This window comes from Nothobranchius furzeri, chromosome 18 (genome assembly GCF_043380555.1).
Source record: "Nothobranchius furzeri strain GRZ-AD chromosome 18, NfurGRZ-RIMD1, whole genome shotgun sequence".
Taxonomy (NCBI): Eukaryota; Metazoa; Chordata; class Actinopteri; order Cyprinodontiformes; family Nothobranchiidae; genus Nothobranchius; species Nothobranchius furzeri.
The window spans coordinates 22,309,456-22,323,583 of NC_091758.1; the positions used below are offsets into that span (position 1 = coordinate 22,309,456).

The window sequence follows — 14,128 nt, forward strand, 5'->3', positions numbered from 1 at the left end:
AATTACAAATGCCGGCACTGTAACCTTAGTTCAGAGCAGATACGACAACCTTCACCGGCTGTAAACAGTTGCTATGTCTCTCTTTATTTTTTTTTAGAGAGAAAAACTGACAACCTCAGCCAGATGTGCAAGAAATCTGTTTAAATGTGCCCTTCCTTTCAACAGAACTGAGTAATTAGACTGTTTTGTGATAATTTCACTGTAAAACTCTTACTTATTGTACATTTAAACAACTTAAAAATGATTGTTTTACAGTAAATGAGAAGAACTGTGTGACTCGGCCACGTAGAAATGTAGGAATGTTCTAGTAGCGGAAGAGGGAAAAGATTTCTTTGTCAGCCTTTTTTTTCCTCTCTCCTTTTCTGTAGGACTCCTCCTTTTCTTGATTACTAAATCTTTCCATCAGCAGCCCAGATCTTCTTTCTGTCAGACTAAAGTTTTCCACTGGCCTCCCGAGGATCCTGAACAAGAATGATGATCTTCTGTGACCAGAGGCAAATGGCTGGTTCATGCAAACAGAAGACTGGAGTAAAAAAAAGCACCAAGCTGGCTGCAGGTCAGCACAAGGAGAGTTGAAAAGTTAAATGTCACACACTGATGTGAACAACTAAATTCCCTGTGCACTGACCTTTGACCTGGGGGATGCACTGCTCTGCTGGACATGGACTCTTTGATTAGAGGCGTTTGCAGGCAGCATCTTGAACACACACACACACACACACACACACACACACACACACACACACACACACACACACACACACACACACACACACACACACACACACACACACACACACACACACGCGCGCGCACACATGCTCATGACGTTCTACTTCCTCCCATGCTTGGGCGACGCCCCGGTCCAGTCCCATAAGTGGTCCAAATGTGATCCTGATGTTATGGTAAACCCCCCATCCCCTGAACCAGAACTGAGGTTGTTAAACGTGGTTTTTGCACCCCTCCCATCGTCCTCAGCTGCTGCAGAGCGACATTGACATGAGACAGCTGTTGCTGCGGTGAGAGGGTGAGTGGGATGCAGTCGGCTGTGAACGGAGAGGACGCTCAGACACATGGTGACGGGGGGGGGGGGGGTTGTCACCTCTAATGTGCACATCGACTCACAAATTACTCGAGTGTTAACCGTTTTATCTGTATTTCAATCTGTGGTTGGCTTTCAGCAAATTAACAACAGAAGATGAGAACGTTTAAAAGCTGGGATGAAATAGAAGGCCTTGGAATGCAGAGAAGCTGCAGAAAATCTTTACACAAGCTGAAGAGTCTGCCTGGAAGACAGGAAGAGGGAGTCTATCTGTGGAAAAAGACAGCTGGTATCATGCGGCCCTGTCATCAAACTCTTCCTCTTTAACTGTGGAAACAACAAAACAAAGACAGAGACTCTAAACTGTAAAAGGGGAGCCGATAGCGTGGACAAAGGAGGTGGAAATAGCCTTATTATAAGCTGATCTCTGCCTAATGGCTGATTTAGGCTTAAACATTTGAGTCACGGTGAGTCAGAGTGTGTGTGACTGCGTGACCCTCGTGCTCCTGCCTAAATATGTGATGCCACATTAGTGGCGCCTGTTGCTTTCAGCAGAAGCTCAGATCCAGGTGCAGATCCTCATGTAAGACACTCACATGTTGTTCATCCATGTTGGTGTGTGAGGTGCTGAGTGACACACCCTGTTCCCTTCTGTCAGGATGTGTCAGCACTTCCATGGTCTTTTTCTCTTTGTCCTTTGCACCTCCATCTCCGTTTCAGCTTCGTCCTGCAGCTTCCCCGAGAACGGTGGTGTCCTTTTAGTCAATTCTTAGTCAAGATAGTTTTTCTCCCCGCTGCTCTCCTCAAGTGACCTTTTGCAAAGACTTAGAGATTAGCAGTATTACTACACTTAAAGAAGAAAACTGGACTTTTTCTCAGAGGGCACCACCTAGAGGCAGTAAGATCCATTGCATCTTAAGCCTCTCTCCTTACTTCCATGATTATGGCTGGAAGCAACATCTCTCATTCGTGAACGTGCACCTCTAGCCAGCAAACGGAGCTAAAACTCATAGAGTTGTCAATGTCTCAAGTTGTTTATCTTACAAAAATATAATTCAATAAATAAACAATTAAAGAGTTATTTGTCTATAAGAAGGGCCAACTACTTAGCGCCTGTCTTTGTATGTCCGTAAACGCACGAGCACGATCTGTGACTGACATCTGTATGTGAGCAGATGTCTATCGCTGTTGGCTAACAGACATAAAGGACATGAATCATCAGCTCCAACTGCTTGAAAAACTGCATTTACTTGATGTTATGATCTTTTGAAGCATCAAATTTTAACTCAAAATTTTGTAAAAATTACCAAGTTATGATCATTGTTGTGCTTGCTTTGGTCAGTTAGCTGTAGATGACCCCAGCTGGTAAAACAATTTGTTTCTGATGGCCCCACTTGAATCCATCCAGTAGTGCGTTAGGTAATTCACTGACACCCACCTTCTGTTACCCTTCGTGGAGCAGTAAATCTCCTTTTTAGCAGAGATGGCACGAAATTTACGTTTTAATGCTTTAATCGAGCCAACGATCCCTAGAGATTTCATCAGTGCACAGTCCAGTGGATCCCTCAGATTATATCCACAGGATGTGTTTTGTTTCACGTGATGCAGGAGGATCGAGGGAGACGGTGGTCGAGGTGCATATTGGTGGTAAATTGCCTCCTTTCCTGTTCAGCTGATATCTTGTTGTGTCTTTGACTCTTCCTGAGATGCTCAGCAGACTCTGCCTCTAATTAATTGTTTTTTATTTTTTCCCGTGGGAAGAACAAGGTAGTATCACACACACACACGCACACACGCACACACGCGCACACGCGCGCACGCGCGCACACACTCACACACACACACACACACACACACACACACACACACACACACACACACACACACACACACACACACTTAGTGGGCCTATACTTATCATGTGATGTGAACCTTGTGAGAGCTGACGTTGTTATTGGAGATACATTCCAGCAGGGTATAGAGGAGATCTTAGGTGTGAGAGTGTGTCTGTGTAAGAAAACACTGCAGACCATCCATCAGCAGGTCGGCACGGTAACTTCACACCACCTGCAACACAACCACGGACCCCCATTTCAGACGCTTTCCTCCGCCTGCTGAAACAGGGTTTGTCACAGCCAAGTGGAGCCTGCAGTCTCAGTCAGCGTCTCCTCCAATGGAGATAGAAGACTTCGTTGCAGGACACGGAGTCAGAGAGGGGTCATGTCTCATGCATTTCTGTCACTTCCTGTCAACACAACACAGAGGAATTTTAGGAAAAGCTTCTTTGGGGAGGACTCTCAGACTAACACTTTAGTTTATATGTTGCTGTCAGCTCACTCTAACAAAGAAAAAGTTCTTGTCAACATTTATAAGCCTGGAGGGTATCGTATTCTGCAGTAGATGCTGACGTTTGACCACCTGGTCTCCATAGAAACACCACTTCTGAGCACAGAAATCTTACAGTTCTTCTAAATGAATTGTGTTTATATACTTGATGGAAACAATGCATTTTTATTATCTGGCTACTCAAAAGCACCCAGAACATACATCTTATTCAAACTAAACTTGTTATAATTTCCAGTAATGACTATGTCTAGGCTGCAGTTTCTCCAAATAATTGACTCCAAGCTGCTCATTAGAGCTCAGGTCCTATAATAAAACGATTTTACTGATGTGGAGAAAAAAAACTATCTACATTGCACCTGCAGATCTTTAGCAGGCTCCCACAGGAAGTATTTATTCTTAAAGGAAGAAATGTGGAATGCACTATTTGACCCAAATGTAATGATAATCAATCACTATATGGAAAGTAACCACATAAACATACATTTATTTCCCAAAGAACTTAAAGTCATAAATAAAGTCACGATCTTACCTGCAGCAGACAGAGTGATTTCAGTTTGGAGAATTAGGGAGAAAGTCTCATAGGTAAATCAAGCTGATGATGAGTGAGGTCAGGACCTTTTACAGCCTTCTAAAATAACTCAAATCTCATAAATTTCAAAGTGCTTCAAGCAAAATCTGTAGTATTTGTAGTTTTCAAGTGTATCAGAACCTCTGGGAAATGCGCTCCTCTGCCTTCCTGCTATCGCTTAAAGGTCTTTAGCTTAGCTTAGATGCTGGATTGTTGTGGTGCTATTGGATGCACAAATCAATCAGTTGATCAAAGTTTTTTTATAGAGCACTTTTGAATACCCTGGAAGGTATCCAAAGTGCTTTTCTGAAGGATTGAAGGTGAAACAAAGAGATCAAAGAGATACAACAACAGTTAAAAATATAACTTCAGACATACAAACTGCCTTTGGAAGCCAATGTGTGGTGTGTGTGAACACCACGGTGGTTTGGAGGGGTAAAAATTATACATCCAGCCTCGTCCTTGGTGAGGAGCAAAAAGTCATCAGAAAGCTACAACTGGAAATGATCAAGGCTGTAACTGAATCCAGACTTGTGGGCAAGTAGATTTGATTGTCATCAGCATAGCAATGCCAAGCCACGATTACTCCAAGTGATAGCATACTCAGCGAGAAGAGCAGTGGACCTAGGACTGACACCAGGGGAACACCACGAGATAGTGGAGCCTGCAATGAACGAGCGTCACTGAAAATCATCTGCCTGACAGATAGGAAGCAAACCATTTTAGGACCGTTCCACCAAAACAAACAAGTCTGTCAAGGCATGAGACGAGGATTTTATGATCGACCGTATAAAAGGCAGCTGAGAGAATCCACATGGAAACATGTTGGTCCTCTTGAAGTACGACAATATTAAAATCCTGTATGGTTGATTCTTGAGACATGTTTATGTTTATTTATTTGAGACGCTTTTATCCAAAGCAACTTACAATTTATAACCTAGGGCATGTTGTGGTCTGTGGGGGAAACCGGAGTACCCGGAGGAAACCCGCGCATGCATGGGGAGAACACACAACTCCACGCAGAAAAGGCCACAGCCGAGTTTCGAACCTGCAACTTTCATGCTGCGAGGTAACAGTGCTAACAACTGCGCCACCATGCAGCCCACGTGGTTGCTTTTAGGGATTTTAATAAAACTAGCGATTTGTCCTGCAGTACCACCGACTGTCCTCTACTGGTGGCCATGAGTGCTTAACGTTTCCCCCACTAGGCTAACAAGTAGGTCACATGATTGGAAACAATGACTAAATTAGTACACGACATTATTTTTGCACCAGTTATGTAAACAAAGTAGTTACGTTTAGCATGTTCAGTTTAGCACAAAGTGTTTCACATGTGTAGAAACCAACTGTGAATCACCTCAGGTGCAAATTAGCAAAAAGATCACACATGTGCTACAAATGCTATTTACATTTCAGAACTTCTATCTAGATCTCTAAATCCTCTCAAAGGGACATTTGTTCTTCTCAGCGCTTCAAAGGTAACAGAGTCTATATGCACAGGTGCAATTAGCTCACATTTGTGTACAAGGATGTGTGTTTGTCATACACATGGGGTGTTCACCAAGCATCAATGCTTACTTGACTGCATGATGAAAAAGGTATGAAAAGTGTTTGCACCCTTGATGATAAGACTTTGCAGTTTTCAAACTTATGTTAAATCCATCTTGTTGTGGATTTGATCAATCTAAAATAATTCTATCTATCATCTATCTATCTATCTATCTATCTATCTATCTATCTATCTATCTATCTATCTATCTGTCTGTCTGTCTGTCTGTCTGTCTGTCTGTCTGTCTGTCTGTCTGTCTGTCTATCTATCTATCTATCTATCATCTATCTATCTATCTATCTATCTATCTATCTATCTATCTATCTATCTATCTATCTATCTATCTATCTATCTATCTATCCATCCATCCATCCATCCATCCATCCATCCATCCATCCATCCATCCATCCATCCATCCATCCATCCATCCATCCATCCATCCATCCATCCATCCATCCATCCATCCATCTATCTATCTATCTATCTATCTATCTATCTATCTATCTATCTATCTATCTATCTATCTATCTATCTATCTATCTATCTATCTATCTATCTATCTATCTATCTATCTATCTATCTATCTATCTATCTATCTATCTATCTATCTATCTATCTATCATTAGATCTACGGTATCTTTTATTAGAATAAACACTGCTGCCTGAACGCATCCCTCTCTTGGAGCCCATGATGCGTTCAGGGACGAGCTGTTGACCCGTCTGTCACGCTCCTGGAGCCCCCGCCCCGCTGCTCTCTTAACGGGAACTCCCCCTAAGTTCCCCGGTTCTCTCCTCTCTCTGCTCATTCTCTCTATAAGCTGTCACACACACACACTACCCACACACACACCTTCCACACATGGACCCGCGGCGTGCTGAAGCAGACCGTGTACTCTCTCAGTTGCTCCCCGGTTACCGAAAAGCAGCTGTTTAGTAAATCTGCAGTCTACTTGGATCCTCGTCGTGAACCGAGTTTTTTGGGACTCTTCCGGAGGAGTGAACGGTGGACTGGGAGGTAGGAACTGGTGTCAGCAGGATGGTTTTCGTCTTATTACCGTGTTCCCGGGCTGCGTTAAAGGCACCAGTCAGCTGCAGTGTTTTTGCCCGCCGGTCTTTTCTTTTTTTTATCGGTGTTTATTGAAGTCTTTGCGCGCGCGACGCTTGTATTTATGTGCGCGCGTGCCCTTTCACATCAAAGGGGGGATCCTCCAGTTGTGTGAAAGGAAGTTAGGAGATTTCACGCGTAGTTTCCAACAGATTGAAGGGTTTAACCGGGACTACGCTTGCTAAAAGTAGCTGCAGGAGTTCCTTTGCCTTAAACTTAAGATAAAAGGTCCAAACATTTTGATTTTTTGATTAATTAAACGCTAATTAGAATAAATGCATGCATGTTTTGTTAAAACTTTCACTACATACGCAATAACAACGATTTAATAAATCCTGCACACGTTTAAAGCTTCATGGCAAACAAACATCACTTGAACATTCTTTAAATGTGACATTTAAAAATGTTAATTTTTTTATTAATTAGCACACAAGCTGCCTATTTTAGGTGCATTTTTGTTCAGCATCAACAGGCTGAGAAGGCTTTCAGAAAGTCTCCAGCAGCACGACTAGATAAATATTTAATTTTTCCAGGACTGCTTTAAATAAAAAAGTCTCTGCAGGAGACATATTAAACATTTAGAAGCGGTGGCAAATAGGAGAAGATGTGTGTATTTGTGGGTTTTTGCTGCTGCTGCTAGGTGTGTGTGTGTGTGCGTGCGCGCGCGCACGTAAGTGGCCTCCTGTGTGGTGATATCCTGCCAGGTCCTGTGAGGTGGGGGTCAGTCACAGGGTCTCTCCCCTTTGGAATTATCCTAAAATAGATGCAGCTCACACAAGAACACACTTTTAGGAGCCAATCACATTAATGCATCTTCTGCTAACAGTCAGCCATAATGACGTCGGCGCTTGATGTCACACATTAACCATTAGTTTGAAATCTCTAAGCAGCGCATACTGGAGTGATGTTAAAGTATGTTATCCTTCTGGATGCTGACAGCGTATCCCTTTATTATTGTGTTTCCTTCAGTCCCATCCAATCCACTTAAGTCTGATAAGTGTGCATTTTTATTTCTGGATTTGATTGTCTCATCACAGCTGAACTTGGATTTTCATTGCAGATTACATATTTCTTTCAGCTTCTTTTTCCATGGAGTTGTTTTCTTTGCAGAAATCATTTTGAACATCATGCATTTAAGACAACTCTGCATTTTAAAAGTGTTTGTTGTCTGGCTTTTCTTCATTTTCTCCCTGATTGGTCCGGTGGATGCAACTGTGAAATGATAGATGAGCAAGTGTGTGTTCCTTAGTTTGACCACTGCTGGCTGGGGATGTGTGTGTGTGTGTGTGTGTGTGTGTGTGTGTGTGTGTGTGTGTGTGTGTATGTGTACCTGTCTTTAAATAAAATTGAGGAACAATGGCTAAATTTTCCCTTATAAAGTGAGGACATTTTGCCTGGTCCTCCCTTTGGTACAATGTTACAGAGTGCGTTAGTTTTAGCGGTATGGTGTAAATGAAGTTTTAGTTTAGGAATAGGCTGGTAATGGTAATGGTTATGGTTAAGCATAATTCAGTCACTAAAATGAATTGGAGTCAATGACAGTCCTCACAAGAATGCAAGACGAGTGTGTGTGTGTGTGTGTGTGTGTGTGTGCGCGTGCGTGCGTGCGTGTGTGTGTGTGTGTGTGTGTGTGTGTGTGTGTGTGTTAGGGAGAAACTAAGGAGTCATGCAGCTGTAACTTGAGCCTATATGAACACACTGACTTTTGGGAAACCACAAAGAGTGTTCTCCATGCATTGCGGGGAATCTGGATGATTGTGTATATTACATCACCTGCTACTACACGTCATTTTATATAACATGCAGACTTATGCTATCACCTTGATTCCTTTGACCTTTTGATAAATGACTATACTCCTAAAACGACCTTTTTGAATAACTTTTCATGTAACTTCTAGTACTTAGAAGAAAAGCTGCATTTGAAATGTGAAAAAATGCATCTTTGAGACTTGCTAAGGGTGCCATAGAGTATTCTGAACATGTTTTACTCTTAATCGTGATATATTTAAGCTCTTACCAAAAAGTTGTCATTTGCAATTTTGTTGTTTTATTTCCAAAATCTCATCAGGAAACATTTGGAAAAAATTGTTTATTTACAGATTACCAAGGCAACCATCACAATTTCGTTCATGAAAGTCATGGCAGCACTGTAAAAATAATATATTCTAGTTATAAAAAGTATTTTTTCCAGTTCTAATATTAAATGAGTGGATCACCTACACACAACTAGTAAGAGACCAACATGTCACTGGAAGCTGGATTGTGGAAGTAATAAAAAATAATCTTCTGGTATCAAGCTTGAGTCTTTAAAAATATTTGAGTGTTGGTCACATGGATCAAGTGATTCATGACATTTGTTTATACCAGCCCTCAAAATGTGCAACGCTAATGGCAGTTCCTATTCTAAACACTAGGTGTCACTATTGAGTAAATACTGTTGCACTGCAAACATTACACATTAGAGAAGTACATTGTGTGTACAAAAACAGTTATTCACTTTCAAATCATCTGCTTTACTTTTAAATATTGAATATGCATTTTTAACTCCAGTGATTTTAAAAAAAATCTGTACCTGAACAGACTACCAGGTACCTCTTACACAAAGGTAAACAGTCACTAATACATGTTCCACCTGCCCAAACGACCCAAAAGCAGCCTGCTTGAAACACATTGTGACGTATTTTTCAAATTTGTCAAAGATTACGCTTTTTTTCTGTAAAATATTGTAAAGAGTTTCTGAAAACATTTACAGTAAAATAAAGAAATGAACTATCGAAATGCATAAGTAACAGCTGAAGGTGATACAAGGAAGTCGAAGCGTAGCAGATTACTGAAGCTTATAAAGAACAAGTAGATTTTATTTGTTTAAAGTGAGGCTCAAACCTCCAGTCCTGCTATTAAAAATGGACTACTCTCCCTTTCACAGCTCTATTGTTGCGTTACAGCACGCCGTTTTGTTGGTTTCCTTGGTGATGTGTCAACATGAGAATTCATTATGTGAACGAAGAAATCCTGCCCAGCCCTAAAAGTGGGCACAGCAGGTAGCGACTGGCCCTTGTGCATGCTGAGAAGTCTCTGTTAGTGGGGAGACAGCATGGTGCAAAAGCAATGTGCAAAAAGCTCTATATCTGTGGCTGCTTGGCTGTGTGATGAGAAATGTAAAGTATTAAACACGTTCCACATGCCTGTTAAATCTGAAGGCTTTATCAAGCATATTGGAGTTGAAGACAAAATATCATGAGAAAATATGCAAAAACATTTTGGAATAACACAGAAAACCCTATTTATTCAATAACAAACATTTCCTAAAGCTGCTTCCTGATTGCACTTTTTGACTCATGGAAGTGTGTTCCAGAGGCCTACAATGACTCGATGACTATTATGACATCAGATTTGTACCCCGCATTTATTAAACAGGTTAAAAATTCTAGGTATGCAAGAACAAACCCTGAATGTGGTCACTGATGTTCTGAAACATGACCTCTTTCAACCTCTCAACTATTGAGCACCACCTGTTACTGGATAGGCTGAGAGACTGGGTAGGTCTATCAGGAACTGCTCTGGAGTGGTTCTCCATAGACTTTCCCGCTCGTCTTTTGCCCTGCCCACCTGCCGGTACGGGACCCAGACAGACGCCACCCTACCTGGTCTGTCCTGGCCCATATGTAAAACTGCCTATGGTGTCCCTCAAGGTACTGTGCTGGGGCCTGTATTGTTTCTCCATTATCTGCTACCTCTCCAGCACATGCTGAGTTTATTTAAAGGAACCTCCTACCATATTTATGCAAATGACATCCAACTGTACATCTCCTTTAAGCCCCATGAGATGTCTAAGCTGCAGCTGTTACACACCTGCTTAGACTCTATTAAAACCTGGATGGCTGGGAACTTTCTACAGCTGAATGAAGATAAGACTGAGATCCTCATCTGTGCCCCAGACAAGCTGATTCCCAAAGTCAGAGACTCTCTTGGTCAGCTTGCTTCTCACACCAAACCTTCTGTCAGGAATCTTGGTGTGACCTTTGACCCAGCTCTCACCCTGGATTCTCATGTCAGTTCTCTTGTTCACTCTTCCTTCTTCCATCTCAGGAAGATTGCTAAGCTGAGTCCCATTCTGTCCCGCTCTGAACTTGAGACAGTTATCCACACCTTCATCTCCTCACACTTAGACTACTGTAACTCTCTTTTCATGTGTCTGAGCAGAACCTCCCTGAACCGTCTACAGGTGGTTCAGAACGCTTGTGCTCGGCTTCTGACCAAGTCCTCCAAACAAACCCGCATCACCCCGCTTCTCCTCCAGCTTCACTGGCTGCCAGTCAACTTCAGGGTTCATTTCAAGATCCTGGTTCTGGTCTATAGGGCCTTACATGGACAAGCACCATCTTACATTGGTGATCTTCTTAGTCCCTACACCCCCAGCAGGTCCCTGAGGTCCAGTGATCAAAGCCTACTGGTTGTGCAGCACCAGGCTAAAGACCAAAGGTGACAGATCATTTGCTGCTGTGGCCCCCAGACTCTGGAACTCTCTCCCCCTGAGCCTGAGATCAGTGGACTCAGTGGTGAAAACTCACCTGTTCAGGATGGCTTTTGCGTGACCTTCTGTTTATTCTTCCTCACTACCTTCTTTTCATTCTGCTACGCCATTTTTATATATTTTTAAAATTACCTTTTCATTTTATCTTTTTTTTTGTGAAGCTCTTCGTGATTTTTACCTTGGGAGGCGCTATATAAAAAAATAGTTTCTTCTTCCCAGTAAAGTTATCCAAGAACCTAAAAGGTATTTGTACATTTTTGCCCTTTTATTTCTCTGAGTAGATGTTCAGTGGGAGGACCAGTGGGTGGATGGGCATCAGAGTGGGAGTCCTGTTTGGTTTCCTCACATTCCCTCAAGCATGTGCGTCTTTTCACGAGTGCTTGTGTCTCCAAAGCTTTGCGCGCGCGCGTGTGTGTATCTCATCCATCTCTCTGTGTGTGGGTGTGTGTGTTTATTGATGGATGATGATATTAATCTGGGTTTTATCCATTTCTCATATAGGTGTAGAAGAATGGTAAATGCCTACTAACAGTTTCCCACTGGAGTTGACTGGGAGTAATGACTGTGGTTGTGGCGGTTGGCTGCAGACAGATGGAGGTTGGATCTGTGGGTTGAGTCACAAACTGTAGACTTACTGCATCCTATTTTTTTTTCTTTTTCTTTTTTACATCAGGTCTATTTAAATCAGCACAACAGAGAAAAACAACAAATTCTATACAGATTTGCATTATTTGCTGTAACAGTGTAAGATACAGAATCAGTTTGATATTTGTTTTATAAATATTCTCCTGGTCCAAACTGTCACTACTACTTGATGTTTGGCTTTTAAGCGTTTGCAAAAATATCTCTTCATGCTTCATTTGTTGGAAAATGTCCTTTTAAATATCAGGGATGGACAATATATCGGCATCAATTTTGGTGTCGGCCAATGTTAGTAATTTTTTAACATATCGGTATCGGTTCGATAAATAAAACTGGGCCGATATTAACAACAGATATTTTTTCAATCTTGTCTCCATTTGTTTGCCTGTTTCAGAGGGTGGGGCTAATTGTTAAGTCATGTGACAGTGAATGTAGTCCTCTCAGAAGTGTGTGTGTGGTGTGTGTACATAATAATGTAAATTCAGCTTTAATAACTTTCATTCTATACAAAATCTGCTGATTTTAGAAGCATTCATGTCAGTATATCAGTATCGGCGAATATTGGTTATCGGCCATAACAGTGGCCGGATATCGGTATCGGCCCAAAATATTTCATATCGGTCCATCACTATTAAATATTTAAGGATGGGAAGTATGAAAACGTAGGAGCACAGGTTTAATTAGTGACTCTGTGGCATATAAACATACGTGACTCGATCACTGTTTCTGGAGTATGAGGGAGTTATTTGTTTCAGAAAAAGCTTTTGGTGCTTTTTAGTTTCAGTTAAAGTTTGTAAAGTTTGCGTAGGTGTGTAATTTCCATGTGTGAGGTGCAGATGCCTGCTCTGGAGCTGTTGAAATTTAGAATATGAGAAATTTCCACCTTGAGCCCTTCTTTACTTGGCAACCAAACTGCAAATAAAATGAGACACGATCAAGACACTTTGTAGCGAAACTGTGAACGTGAGAAACTAGGGTTATTTCTAACGCAAGACAAATTAGGCCATTTAGAGAGAAGTTCTCCCAAATATCAAAGAAATCAGCGATGCAGTTCAAATTTGCACACACATTTTTTCACGGTTTACAGTATTGACTATTTTCTTTCGTGCAGGTGCATGGTTGCATCGACTGCAGTGACCAGCTGGCCACTTTCACCATACACACAAATATGCATGCTCAATGAGAGGTTTTATATTTTTATCCGGGTGTTTCAATTCTCTTGATAAAGAGAACATTTGAAATATGACCTGCTTCAGTAAGGATTTTGCAGCACTGCAAGTCTCATTTTTCTGTACTTAATTAGTCTAAAAAGCAGATCCACTAATGTGCAGCACGGTGCAAAAATCATGAGTTACATCTACGAAAAGGCCAAGGAGAACATCCTGACAGGCAAGAAATCCATTTCCCGCCTCTAATGGTTAATTGAAAACCGAGCATGACTTCTCATAATTAGAACAAAAGAAATGGCTGCAGGGCTAAAGGACGATTTACAATGACTGAGCAGGGATGTCTAAAAAAGGGAGAAACATCAGTAGACAAACGATGAACAGACTCATGAATCATCGTTTAGTCAGTCATCAACTTTATTCCCATTCTCCACCTAATAGTCCGTTTGGAAATCTCTTTGCTGCAGCAAAACACTATTTATAGATGGAAGTGCTTAAAAGAAGAGAATGGAAGCCAATTTCTCAAGACATCTTTCAAAGCTGGTGAGGAAGTCGGTCTCCTTGGAAGAAAAATATAAGGAAATCAAGCGACTTAAGAGTTTTACTCATTTACATTTAGTTTATAATAGTGGTTTCTGAAAGTGCACCGTGGAAGTGAGAGATAAACCAATACAACACGTAACAGGAAGTCAGGAGGTAGAAACGCCATACAGAGACCTGCCTGATTTGTTATTAAAATAAACCTTTAGGAACTTTTTAGTTGCATCATTCTGGAATTCTGTCTGTCTCCACGTCTGGACGGGTGTGTGTCTGTTCAGATGGGTGTGGTGTGTTTCTGTATTCCAGTGAACATTAAACTGAGTGCCAGGCCACTGACGGATGCTGGACCTCTCACATTTCTGCTTTCTAATTGATTTAGAGCATGATTTATGTCTTTGCACCCCCGTGCTTGCCTATCCATAGTTGAGCAACGCATAATCAAGGACACACCCATGTTCAGACACATGCACTACATTCACACACTGGATCTGCATGTTACTCATCATCTGCAGCACAGGGCACTGTTGTGTTAGACTCTTTTCCTGTGACATAGTAACTTTTTCCTGCAGTATGTGTGTGTGTGTGTGTGTGTGTGTGTGTGTGGTCGTCTCATGTTCCATGTGACGCTGCTGGCTG

General features: G+C 41.7%; 1 protein-coding gene across 1 annotated transcript in view; it reads left to right on the forward strand.

The window, feature by feature from the left end:
• Positions 1–6,316: 6,316 nt before the first annotated feature.
• The window catches only part of ppp2r3a (protein phosphatase 2, regulatory subunit B'', alpha), a 93,668-nt gene continuing 85,856 nt past the window's right edge, over positions 6,317–14,128 (forward strand). Inside the window, exon 1 of the mRNA XM_015969632.3 lies at positions 6,317–6,520. The gene's annotated coding sequence lies outside the window, so the exon portion shown is untranslated. The remainder of the gene's footprint in view (positions 6,521–14,128) is intronic.